Genomic DNA, 14,563 nt, shown 5'->3' on the forward strand with positions numbered 1-14,563 from the left:
AGAAAACTTTAATTATTTTCAGTTTATTTCCCTATATAGTCATATTTTGCTGTGTGGTTGGGGTTACTGAAAAATTGAAATTGAAAACTTTCTTTGCCACAGATATAGTACAAACTGAAAACATGATGCTGGTAAATGAAGACAGATTCTTCAATGGACCATGGACTATGCAGGTTAGCAATTTGGGACACAGGTGGTAAAGGTGCCACGTAGCCAGGTTTTGAGCAGTGAGCAGTTTGATTGACACAGGACCTGAGTTCTTGAGATATGCAGCAGAAAAAAATATTTTTAAAAAGCAAACAAAAAAACCCTAAAAGTTTGTCAGTGGCTTTTGGCAGAGTTAGTAAGGTTGGTGGTATTATACTGATGGGAGTAGGGTAGGTACAAGACCCTACTCTCAGCGATTATCCAGTTTATGCTCTCAGTATAGGCGCTTTCTTTGGGCTAAGACCAATCAACCAAACAAGTCCACGGGGGAGGACCATGAAACCAATTGTCCAGAGACCAATTTCTGCAGGAAGCCTATGTGATGTGACAGATATTACCTTACTTGTCTTTCTGTTTGCAAAGCCACATTCTGCTAAGTGGTCCTTGTTGACTGTTTGCCTCAGACTGTTGCATCAATCATCCAAAAATGAGGCTGTTTGGTTACAAGTAGAGCATGACAATAATATATGGCTAGGCAAAGGCCTTATACCATTCAAGAAGAAAAATCAAAACTCTTATTTAATGTGAAGTGTGTCCAATTGCACAGCTGTGTAAGAAGCACAAGGAGCTATGTGGGTTACCTACCCCTGCAAAGTCCCATGTGGAGGTAAGTCATCCTTACCTCTCTACTGGAGGTTTCCTCCCGTCCCATTACCTCACACAGTAGACCAGTGTAAAGTAGTTGCCAAAAGATCTGTGTCAGTTTAGTTCATTCTCTAATAACAGGAAGGATGAGGACTTGAGCCAGCTACAGCTGAGTCAGAGTCTGTCCCACCCTGCTCCACGCTGTGCTCCTGCTCATCCTCTCACCCAAGCTGGAGTCAAGGGAAACTTGTGTGTCTTGAGGCAAACAATTTAGTGACCGCCAAAGTGGGTCTGGGTTAAGACCTTCGTCCCAAGTCCATGACTGTGAAGACCTATGGGGTACCCATTACTGCTGCAGTCAGATCACTCCTAAAGCTCCCAGTGCCAGCCAGCCTTTCGGTGATGGGAGTGCACCCTCCAGAGACAACTCCAGGCCTTAAGAAGCCAGAATTGAATGAACACTATGAAGCAGAAAATGAGCAAAATCTTTATTAGAAGTGGGAGTATAGAGAAACTCTATTCTGAGCAGTAAATACATGGAGGATCAGAAAGCTAGCCAGTGAGGAACAGGACAGCTATTGCAAGGGTAGGAGGTTGTACAGAAAAAGGTCTGGAAACTTTGGAGACAACAGCACAGGGGAGAAGATGGGCAAACATACAAGGAAGGAGGAATGAAGTGGGAGAAAAGGGGGAAAAAAGAAGCTGTTCAGAAACAGATATTAAACTACTTAAATGTGACACCAAAGGCGCACACCCAAAGGTTTTCTCATTAAAGTTCCTCTCTTATTTTATGTTTTTGAAGCCAATACCCCACACTGGTACCACTCAGTCAGACACCTTAAACAGAGAAGCCAGTGTCTGCTAAACAATGTGTTTATTTGCTGTTCATAGTGAAAGATTTTCTCTGGAAAATAAAGTGGCTGAGTTCTTTTCTCTCCAAGTGTACCTGCACAGGACTGTAGAAGCGTTGGATAGCCTTCTGTTGTCCAGAAAATATTTCCTCTGGTATACTTTAATATTCAAAGACTTTCCAAACAAAACTTTCAGTAAAACATTGTTCAACCAAACTTCCCGGTATTAAACACTGATCAGAGTTTCAGAAATCCTCGTCCTTATGTCTGAAGCAAAAAAAGACAGGAACATTGTTTAAAACACAGGGCTGTAATGTCCCAAGATGAATTGTATAGAAGAGGTTTTATTCTGTAAAGCAAAATGACTTGCAGTTGGGAAAGCTAGCTCATAGCCACTAACAGAGAAGACACTGAGAACTGTTAATATATATAATTAATGTCTAATTAATTTCAAAAGAATAATATATGAAACCTGAAATGCATACACAAGTCCCATCCTTTCAATCTACCCCTCAGCTGTAATTTTTTTAGGAGAAGATTTTTCTCTGTGTATTGCTCCTAACTAATTTTGGCAGCTGCTCTAATATAATCAATCATTACACAGTGGAATATATAGAAAGGTGGGCAAGAAGACAAGGGAGAAAATGGTCTGGTGCTGAATTAGGATTGGAGATTGGGGATGGTGGGGAATTAACCTCACCCAGTATTCAGTACATTCAATGGAGATGTCTCCGTTTGAGCCCATCACTCAGTGCTGTCTCTGCAGCCAAGAGAGAGAAGACACACCCCAAGAAGGGTTCATCTCATTCTAACCAAAACATTTAATGTAGGCAAATCTGAAAAATGGTTAATCTAACTTACTTCACTCCACTGACTATGAAAGGAGCCACCCTGGCAGGTGACTTCGCATTCAGATGACTGCATTTTAGACACCTAAAGGAGATCTCAGACACAGAGGCAGTCCCCAGGCAGCTTCATAGCTAAGTATAGGTTAAAATTCTCTTTAGTCTTCACTTATTTTTCTCAGTACATTAATATCCCACATCAAAAATCCAGTGGCATTCTTACCTGATCATTCACATTCATTCACACCCTTTCCTATGTAGATCATTGCTATCAAACAAATGTAATTAGCATGCAGGAAGCAAAATGTTTGATGAGTTGCTTATAGATCAGCTTGTTTTCATGTTTTTTTGCTTTGCCAAAGTAAAACAGACAAATGCTTCTAGCTTTTGAAGGAGTTCCCACAGGATCAGCCGATGCACTAATGGAAAATCATATGGCATGTGTTACCAGTGAACATCAAAGCAAAATGCAGAAAGGGACATACTCCCAACGTCACATGGAGGTACAAGAAGCCAAAGTCAGCAGGACAGTCCCCACTTCTTAGGAAAGTACATCTGCCCCTCCCATTGTGCAACAAACAAGGATTTAATGTGTTTATTACATTAGGATTTTTTCCTTTCCTTCATATCTTTAGAAAGTGGTCAGACTTTGGAAAATGTTATCCATCCCTTGGTTTCATGCCCACTCCTTATGGGACTGAATGACCTAGTACTTCCCAGAGAAACCTGTGGTTTTGCTACTGTGGCAGTTTAATTATTATCCCTTTCAAAACAGGATGCTCTGCTCATTACCACTCTGTGCACTTAGTCTGACTAAACCCAGCAGTGAATTTTCAACTCTCTGAAAGGACCTCTGTGAGACATGACTGTTTGATTCGGTACGAAGGAGTACCGTGCCACCAAAACAGAGACTACCTGTTACCTGCTAAGCATTTGCGACTAAACTAAAATCAAATACTTTCTGGATTACTCTTTAAACAAACACCACTGCCAGAAGAAAAGCAGTGAAGTGTGAGGAATCTTTCTTCTTGTGTGCTCAGCTACTCCAGTTAGTTTAAAGGGGAAGTTCTTTCTAAACACTAACACCCATTTACCACTTAAGAGAATTGAAAGTGAATAAACGAACAGTGAAGATATTCTTAATTTATATGATGATATAATTTAGTCTTACTTGGGACTTGAATTATCCTGCACTAAGCCTTATACAGATGTATATAAGACAAGACAGAGAAAGTCTGGCCTACAGGTTGGATATTGTCTGTGACACTGGTTTATCTGGCCCTTGGCCTGCTTCTGCCGTATTTTCTTCCAAGCTGTATGTGTAATATAGTCATAAAAGTAGGTTGCATCACATGACATATTCTTTCATGGGACCATAAACAGTTAAGAAGGCAGGCCACCTGTGCAAAACTTCAGATGAACCCAAAGCCACCAGGCTGTCACATAAAACCAGAGACACTGCATAGCTACATGAGCGGAGGGCCATGCCTCAGCCATACTTCCTTCCAGAGCAAAGCTGCAACCTCCTTGGCAGCTGGTAGAGTGGTCCTTTTCATCCTCTGACTGCCTTGTCTGGGTAAATCTAACCTTGGGTCCCTTTTGGGGATTTTGAAGGGAACAGAATGTGTTGTTCTTCTCTCACTTGGTTTTCTCTTCTACCTCCTTTTCTCTTCTTTCATTTAACAGGAGTACAACTTGAGGAATGGTACTGACTCCAGCTGCGATGATTCACACTTCCCAAGTCCCCAGCTCTTTGCTGAGTTCCATTCCCCTCCATGGGAGTTACTCAAGTTTACATGCCTATCATAGACCTTATAGAGGACTTACAAGTCCTTCTGGCTCGACTGGCTTTTTTCCAGATTACAACTTATCCAGGACTGTTATAGTAATTTATAGGCAACATATTAGAAGAGATACCAATGTACTTATTCAGTTTATGATTTTCGTCTTGATAAAGGCTTCTCATAGAGAACACACATTGCATATTAATAACACAAATGGCAGACTTGGCCCTTGAAGTGCTTTTCTAAAGTACTTTTCTGTTCCTTCTTCCCTCTTAGGCAAGCACTTTGGCGAATCCAACCATTTCAGGCAGATCTACTCTTGGTCACGTAAATAAAGATGACGGCAGAATATAATTCCAGAGCGTCAGAGAGGCTACATAGCCTGTCATACATAAATCCTCATGAACAATATTTTGAATCTGATTCCTTCATCATCTAATGAAAGAAAAAATAAAGGCAAAGGAAAAAAAAAGCTAAGTAGCCTTTCAGAGTCTTGATTTCTAACCTATGAGACATACACTAGACTTTGCAGACTTTGTTTCTCCCTCCACTGTTCCTGCTCAGACTCACACATTTTCACTATATTTTCCTGACAGAAGTATCCTAGTGTACACTTACTGTAGAACTAAACTTTCTCTGCAGCTCAGCTTCCTCACACCACCTCTTCCCATTTATTTCACCTTGCATTGCCAAAATGGCATGTATTCGATGGATTTTGAGAACTTTTCCTTGAACGCAAGCAAGCCTCAAAAACTGAAGCTTCTGCTGTCATAATGGACAACACAGACAACACAAATGGTTCCTCACTTCAAAAACCTTTTGATTTAAAAGCCACTTTCACAAATACATTATTTTCATAGTTACAAGCTCAGGTAAAATGTTCTGCTTCTCTTAAGATACAGTGGACTTCTCTAGTCCTGCATGCTTTAAAATATGCATTTCAAATACCTTATAATTAGCCTTATAATTAGTAGGGGGCTTTTTTTAGCCAGACACAGGTACAACAGGTAGACTCATGTCTTAATATTTTCACCTGATTACAGCTTTATCAAGCTTTAAAGACCCAGATTGATATATTCTGTTTCAGAGTGAATGGATCTGTCAGCACCCACAAAACGTTGCCATTTCTTAGAGGATAAAGTCAGTCCTGTTCTGATCAATGCAGTTTCACTGCAAGATTTTGACATTTTAGTAGTTTTTTACCAGACCTTTTGAACTGACAAGGTTAGGTAGGACAGGGTGACTTGCCTCAGTTTTAAGAATGGATGTTTTACAGATTTGGGGATGTAAAGGAAGATGTAAAGACCCATGCATAAGGTCGTGAAGAAAAAAAAAAAATCACAGTCAGTGGAGCATTATTCTTTCTCTGAAGTCCATGTCCTGAATATGCTTCATCCCTCCAACTTCCCTTTGCTGACCAGGTTGTGACTTTTCTGTGAATGCTGAGTGAGTGTGCTTCAGCCCAAGGGCACCCTGGCTCAAGGACTGTCCCTCAGTATCAGCCCCTAGCTGATAATGCATTTGGGTGAGGTGGAGTCTCTACCTGTTCCCCACTGCCCCTTCTTCAGCCAAATTCCAGTCCTTCCACTTGACCCAAGGAGGTGATGGAGCCACTCAACTCATACAAAGAGCCCTCAGAAACCAGAAGAAAAGGGAGCTAAAAATTTGGCCAGGAACTGGAAATGGAGATGGGAAGAAGAAAAGAAACCTCTAGGTAGGAACTGAAGAAGTGGAAGAAAATATAGGCAGAAGCAGGGAGGAAAGACACACAAGTATTTAACTGCTGCTAAACTTGCAATTAAACTCGTCATTTTCAAATCCATACTCTCTTCTATGCTAGAAGATTGTCAGCAGTTTCGTAGCTAATGTGCCTCCATGGCAGACAGCCAAACTACTAGGAAATCACGGAAGGTTCTTTTGGTCTGCCAAAGTTAACCTTGCTGATACCTCATCCATGGTCAGCATTATCCCATGTGAAAATTTCTTTTTCTCTTTTTCTTTTTTTCTGTTCCCCCCGCCCCCTTTTTTTTTTAAGATAATTGCATTCAGAAAAACATGAAAGCATTGCAAAAGGAGCCATTCGAATGTAAAATCTAAGTTCAGCCCTCATACAAGCATTCAGACAGAAGAGAGTAGCAGGTTTCATAATCATTGTAGTTCCCCCTCCAATATCCCTAACTGACTCAGTGCCTAGAATGAACAGTACTGCCTGAATGGCAACTCTTCATAATTTATTGCATGCTTCCTCAGGAAGTGGTGCACTGAGTTCTTTACTGTGGAACTACCCAAAAATATATCTACAGTGGGCCTATTACTACAGTATCTTAAACTGTAGCTCTATGTGTATCTTTACACAGAAAACTGCATATAAGACTAAAGCTGAGTGAAATGAGAACATAAATGGAGTGAGGGAAGAGCACTTTTCATTCAGTAACGGAGTGTACAATTTGTAGGTACAAAGCTTCCTTCAGAAATGAAACTTTACAAATTTCAAGGTCACAATGAGATTAATCTCTCACAATCAAGCAATTCCCAGGTCATTACAAGAGTAGAAATTAATATTAAACTCCCAACCCAGGCAGATACCAGAATATAACTCTGCTGTAAAGGGCATACAGAGGAATTCCATGTCCCTCTGATAGCACTAGCTGGCAGGGAAGATGATGATCCAGTGGTCTGCTGTCTCCCTTCTGAACATTTTATGAATAGAAGTTAAAAACATTCTGCAGTGTCTCTGAAACAAGGATGTCATAACACAGAAGTAGTTTAATGAATGAATCAACACACCTAGGATGTAAAAATGATTAACCTAAATGGCTATAAAAGTTTTAAGGACAATGAAGGTACAATCAGCCTTGGGTGGTTTATTCAAGTTGCTGAGGACTAGGTGAAATACTTGGGCCAGCTCTCTGGAGAATAGCTGTAGACAGGGAACAACACAAGTTATTGCCTCTTACTTGCTTAATGATGCTGTGTAAATAGGTGCAAAATGCTGTTTCCATATTTAGAAAATTGTACTTGATTCCACACAAAATAAAATAGAGACAATAAATCCTGCAAACCCTGCAGATCTAGAAGAGGCAACTCAATACCACGCTGGAGACAAACACCAGGGAAGCTCCGCAGAGAGTCAGCATGGGGCCAGCACGACCAGTGAAAGCCAGACTCGTGGTGTGCTGGAGCCTGGCTGTCTCTGTGCAGAGCAGCTTAATGCACTTAAGCATGGAAGGGCTGATGTTTGTAACACAGGGTGAATGTTTAACAGCTAAAAGTAGTAGCAAAATTAGGCAGAGTGCAAGGTTAAATAAGGAAAATGAAAATCTAATTAAACATATGTAAAATTAGAGCAGTGGTTAAGTTATTCCCAGCTATTAAAGACAGAAGTGGAGCAATATGTGTTGTCCTGAGACCCATGCTACAGGACCAGCAGAGAGGTTTTTCTTTGGACTGGCTGTGGTCTGGTGCTGTGGACTGAAAGTCCCCGCAGACGACTGCCCCAGCTGTGTCTCGGGCATGCACCGCTCCATTCTGCCTCGTCCCTGGGGATTACAGTTCATCCCTCCACAACCGCTCTGCCCGGGGAGCCAAGGTGTCGATGGCGGGGACAGTCAGGAGGTTTTTACTTCAGAACCCAAACCAACATGGCAATGCAGGCGTACCCTTAAAACAATCCAGAAATAAAAGAATGCCCCAGAGCAGTAACTGTTTATCAGCAGCCTCTGTGGCCCATTTGGGTTTCCTTATGAGACACTGTAAGGTACTACAGACACCAGCTGTATGTATTACTCTTTTCTCTTGGTAGAATTGTTTTGGTTCAGCTCAGTAACAACAATTATTAGCAAACATTTACTACCAGGATTGCTGATTTATTTACTAACTTAAAATCTTCCATCAACTTTTCTGCTAAGGAATTTTAGCTGGATACCAAATACTGCTCAATCACACCATCTTGAACTCCAAAAAAACTGATTAATTATTATAATTAATACAAATTACAGGTTAAGTGATAGCCATCTGTCTTCGCTCCCATTCTTTGTAAGCATTTCAGGGATGTAAATATCAGGCAGGGAAAACAACTGTTTAAGCTAAAGGCCATACTGACAGAAGAACAAATGGGTATAAATTGGCTATGAATAAATTTAGGGTGGAAATTAGAAAAAAAAAGTTAAGCATTACAACACCGAGGATCTGAATGAGAATTTTTATGGGAGCAATGCAGGACTAAAAACACCTACTTTTAAGGCTGAGACAGAAAAATTTAAGAAACATATGAAGTAAAATGGAACTTGTTAGAGAATGGAAAAAAAGTAGTCCCTTCAGAGAGGCTCTTCCAGAACCATGTACATGACAGTGCAGATACAACCAGATCTCCATATGGCCCAGGAGCAGGGACAGCTCAAGCTTCAGATGACATTGAAGATTTCTCAAATCAGACACCCTTAATTGCTTCACTTTGCCTGGCCTAGATAAGATCTCATAGAATATAGCTCCACAATATTTTGTTTGAAGTTCAAAATACGTAAGTTTTGCTTGCAGCAACAGAACATACTTTAAACACCTAGAAAGAAACATTTGTGCAGATGTGAATATTTGTAAGGTAGGTAAATCATAACTAACTACTGCAGCTTTCGATATTGAAATACCTCTCTTCAGTTGTTGCCACTTTAGGCTTTAACTTTTTATGAGATTATTTATGCTACATATGTAGGCTAATATTATACTGTACAATCCTTCTCATAACTTTAAGGTGAGTATCAGTACACAAGGCACCAAGAAAAGGAAATCTTTCATGGGCCAATGATAGATGAAAATATATATCCAATTCTGGAAAGCAAAAATTCCATTACATGGTTTAATTTAGGCAATGAGTAGTGAAACAATGTAAGTTTTAAATATATTTCTGAAAACATCTCTTGCTCTTTTCACAGCCTGTGTACATATTACAAATTCATAATAAAGATTTTGTGGTTTATGGAGCATGTATATTAAATTACCTCCAATTCCAACCTTTCCTGCAATCTTTTCAACCCCCATCTTTTTTTCTCTGTATAATATACCTGTAATCTCCTATTTGCATTGCAATTTACTATGCAGCATAAGTAAAGGGATTGGACTTTCACCTTAAAAATATTTAAATTAATTACTCCAAAACAATTGGAATAATAGGTTTTTAGCCACTTGCATCTTATCGAAAATAAATAAAATATTTTTTCTATTAAAAAATGCATGGAATAACAGTTTGTCCTAAGGGATACACCACCAGTAAAGAAACTGAAGGATCATCTAGCTTAAGTGAAGATGGAGGAGACCAGTTTTATTTGAATAAAGCCTACCTTTTATTTTTGGATGGCTGCAATTTCATTTTTGTCTAGTTTGCACCTCTTCAGGAGAATATCAAATTATTGATTCCAGTGTCCACTACCTGCAAAACAGAATATTATTCAACTGGTGAAAAAGAGGGAAATGTGACTGCCTGAACATTATCAGCGTTTTCCAACACTGTGTGAAAAATACCCCAAAACACCAAACAAAGCAGAAGTCCAGAAGCTCAGAAGCTATCTTCATTTCACAATTAGGACAGAAATGTTGAGGATAAGAATATGGCTTTGTGAATCTATAATATAAGCAGTTAGCCTCAAAGTCTTGGCCAGTTATACTTCATACGTTTGCTAAGAAATTTCATCAGCTTTACTAAAAAAAAAATAAAATAATAAAATAAATTGGAACTGTGGGGATTTTTGCACCTGTTAGTCATCCAATTGGAATGCTAGCTACATCTGAAACCTCTGTGCTGAGCAGGACTGAGCCATGCACCTCCTCTCCAGTCAGACACCTAGTCTCTGAGGCTGACCTTGTGTCCCAGCTTCCCAGGGGATGCAAGGCAGCTGCTGTGCATGTCTGAGTCAGATGCCTTTTCTGGTGCGATCCCGTGCATGATCTCCCATTAGCTAGCTCCAGACAGCTCCCTGCTCAATGTGAAAGAAAGAGTTCTGAATTGCTCCACTGAAATATGAAGGCTCCCAGTACAGTCAGCAGAGAAAAGTAAATGCTCCACTCTTGTTAATTATCGAGAGACCTTCAGGGGTGCCCGTATCTCTCTGTTGAGTCTGGGCACATACCTAAGTGCTTTGCATCACACTGGCATGCTGTGGACTTAAATGTAAGATATTGTAATGCCTGATTTACAAACTTTATTAACATAGAACCACAGACACAGCAGTTTTAAATCAGGACTTCAGGATTCTGACATTTGGGTCCACTGGAGGACTACTAAGAGAGCCAGTGATCAGGAGCACATGGCCTGTGAGAAAACGTTGAGAGACGTGGGCTTGTTTAGTCTGGTAAAGAGGTGGTCGGTGGTCTACAGCAGTCTGCAAACGTGCACATGGGAATTATGAAGGGGACAGAGTCAAACTCTTCTTGGTCATGATATATGTCATACATATACAAGGAGTGACAGCCACACATTGTGGCTTGAGAGGTTCATCTTCTGCTTTAAGGAAAAGTTTTTCGCTGGTGGGTGGGTACAGCACCAAAGCATGTTATCCAGAGTGGTGGTAGATCCTCATTACAGGCTCTACTGCCCTGGTCTAGTGTTGGTGACAGTCTTACTTTGAGTGGGAGGAGGGACAAAATGACCACTGAAGTCCCTTTCAATCAACACCACAAGGGTTTTGTGTTTCCATCTGCACCTCTGAGCTTGGCTTGTAAAAGCAACCCCTCAGGTTCACACTAGTAGCCATGAGCAAAATGTAGGGACTCCAATGGTATGAAGTGAGTTCCTAAAAAATGGGAAAATCCTGTATCTTATGATTTCTATTGGCCATCATATGTTCAAAGTTCTTCCCATTCCCTGGTTGAAACAGGTAGAGCTGACAAGATGCATAGAGGACCTGAAGACCTGTGCTATGTGTGGTTGCAGTAACTGTAATGCTGAGGACAAAACATACCACAGAGTTCCTAGGAGTTATTAGCTGGGAAGCAGAGTGCGTTGGATCCTCTTAAGTGCTTAACCTGTTAAGGACATGATGGTGGATGTAATATACAAACAAATATTTCTTACAGTGCTGATATTCTTACAGCAACAGGTTTCATGCTGCTCTGAACCAATTACAGAATTACAGTTGATATTCAAAAGCAAGAATAGGTGGATTTTCTTTTACTTCAGAGAAACTAAAGGAGGAATTGGTAACAGGACAGCGGTGCTGTGAGAGAGTAAGAACATCCACTGAGATGACAGTAGCAAGCAACAGATCTTTCTATCATCAACTTTGTAGGCTTAAAACACACACAAATGCAGAAACAAAGTTAAAGTCAGCTCTGAACAGGCATTCCCATTTGGGTGAAAGATGGAAGGATTTTGAAATATTCGTAAACTGAAATATATTAGAACTTCAGAGAGGAGAAAAGCCAATTCTTGGGTTTTTTTGTCAGACTGATGAAGGAGGGGAAAAGTGATTAAGATCACTTAGAAGGCTTTTCAATCACTAATTTGAGTCTAAATTTATTTTTCTTTCCTCAAATGTACAGTTTTTAAGAGAACCAAGAACTCAAAGAACTTAAAAATCTGCCTACAATCTCTCTGTTTAATAGCCACAGATGAGAAGCAATTGTAGAGCACTCTGTATTTAAAGCCAGCTCCAACACAGGGATGCTAAAACCAGTAGAGGTGTGAGAGTCACTGTTGATTTAGGCTTGAGTCTGAAGGAAGCCTAGCCACTTTAGTTGTGTTATTACCATGTTAATGCACAATCCTGTTTTTGGTCTGGCTCCCATCCTTCCCCTATTCTCCTTGTTTGGTGTGACATTACTTCTGGGAACAATGCAAGTATGCCAAGCTCAAAACTTCTGGGTTGCATGATATAGATATATGCCCAGTATTTTCAAGAAATAAAACTAATAGTATCATCCTTACTAGTGGATATTGTTTTGCAAAGGTATGAACAAAGGTACACTGGTAGAAATAATTAAAATCAAATGCTTTTTTTTTACAGAAGAAAAGAAGCAGGTCCCAACTCAGACCTGAGCCACTAATTCTGAAATAGACTTATGTTATGATGAAGGAATTGGTTATGGTGAAAGGTATTTATTAATGATAGAACGTTTCTGATATACAACTCTTTTCACTGTTTAGTGCAGCAAATTAGTTAATATAACTGATGTGAACATAAAAATGAAAACTGATCCAGATGTTGCAATACTGAAATGTTAAAGAAGATTAATTTTATTTACTGCTAACATTAAATTTAGAGAAAAGGAGTCAGTTCTAAAAAGCTATAATTGCATTACATATTTTAGGATGCTTTGAGGTCACGACAAAAAGGACCTGGCTACTGCTACCAGTAGTTGCTACATAAGCAAAATGACTTTGCATCAGTTTTCTGAAGTTGTGTTCAGAAAAACTTACACCAGAGCACTGTAATGTCCTAAAAACACATGAGGCTGAAAAATATAGCATTATATTTTGCTATTGTGTAAAGGAAAGTGGTTAGGAAGAAATAATCAGGGAATAACTTCTTGTTATGAAGTATGTGCATAAGTGATGATGGTTCAAATTCCATGCTTAAGTAATGGTAAGCCTGGATCCAGCCTTGGAAGTGGCTTACGGGGAATAAAGAGCTATTAAATGTGAAAGAGGGTAATTAATGGACCTTTATAGCAAGCAGTAGTATACTTCTTTTTCTTCCAAACTTTAAATGTCATCATTTGATATTTAGATTACAGACCACTGGAGGCTTCTCAAAGTTTCTGAAAATGTAGCAAAAAGTATAGGCTAAAAGCTAACTGCATACACCACAAACATGATATAAGATTATTTTGCACTGTGATAGAGTACCATCTCATTCATTATCCCAATATTTAGTTGAAATAAAGTATGAACTGGAAAGCAAGGTCAAACTTGTGAAGGTGCAGTAACAGAAATGGATCATTTACATCAGCCACTAAGTTTTCATCAAAATTTGAAACCCTTGTAAATTCTGGGCACTTAAAGTCTGGCATTTAAATTCCACTGACTACCTTTAACACCTCCTGGTGAAAATTCTCGCAAGTGGTTTCTGCATCTTCAGTTCTCTTCCCTAATAGATTTTGTCCATCAACATTAACGGCCTCTTTAAGGGCATGTTCAGCACTGGCAAGAGGTATGCATTACCTGGGAGTGTCAAGGAAGGCATTGCCTACTGTACTGTCAATGGTAGGAGAGCCAAAGCAATCTTCAAGAAACCTAAACACTGTCCAATCGAAGTCCTGTACAACACTTCACCTCACTCACAGTATATCATGAAAATATGACTCCTTTCCTAGAAGACCATATCACATGGAGCAGCAGGTGTTTGGGCAGCCTGGTTGAATGCACTCTCTAACACCCAGACACCAAGACAACATTGCCTAAGGGATGTACAGTCACCTCTGTGGTTTTGCCTTGACTAGTGTAAAGTGAGGGGAGACACCGGGTCCTTTTATATTACACCAGGTAGGAGTTTCCATGGAAGTCATAGAAAAACTCCAGCATTTAAAATTTGACTGCATAGTACATTATAGCAGATAATTCTGCAGCAAGGGGTAGAGTTATGACTAAATGGGCCTTGATTGTGTAATAAAACACTGTATGTGGTACACAGGTGCTGAATGAGGAAAAATAAAATTAGAACTTCAACATCTGCTGCTATTGGATAAAGGGCAGATTCCTACTAAATGCAAATTGTTTCATCCTTTCATGCATTTATCTGACTATGATATTTACTCCAGTGAGGATCTATCCAGTGGAGTCTGGTGTAGAAGAAATTACAAATGAACCAGAAAGAGATTCCCAGAAGAGGGTCTCCTTTAATAGCAACACAATGCCAATTAAGCCAAAAATGCCAGCCAGGACCCAGATGAACATTTCAGTAACAAGTATTCGAAAAAAGGCAGGGTTGTGTATAGCAGCACACTGGGGACTAGTTTAAGATCTGTGACTGAGAGAAAGAAGTCATCACCATACTGTGGATGGTTTTTATTACATGCTTCTTGTTGTTCATCAGAAGGCACTTAATAAAACAGATCAGCAAATAAAAGAACAACAGAGTTTACAGCTGTAGCATAAAACCAAATAAGCAGTAAAAAGTTAATGCTAAAAGATATATTTTTTCAGCCCTGGCTTTGCAAACACAACAGGTGGAGCTCTGCACATTTCAGGCGGGAGGACTGCAGAGGTTGTCTGAAGGCTTTTCTGCCATTCTTGTTGATGAGACCAGGAACAGCTATGTATCTTGTCTTAACAAATATTTGTCGAAAAGCTGCTGAGAATGTT

This window comes from Buteo buteo, chromosome 18 (genome assembly GCF_964188355.1).
Source record: "Buteo buteo chromosome 18, bButBut1.hap1.1, whole genome shotgun sequence".
Classification (NCBI taxonomy): Eukaryota; Metazoa; Chordata; class Aves; order Accipitriformes; family Accipitridae; genus Buteo; species Buteo buteo.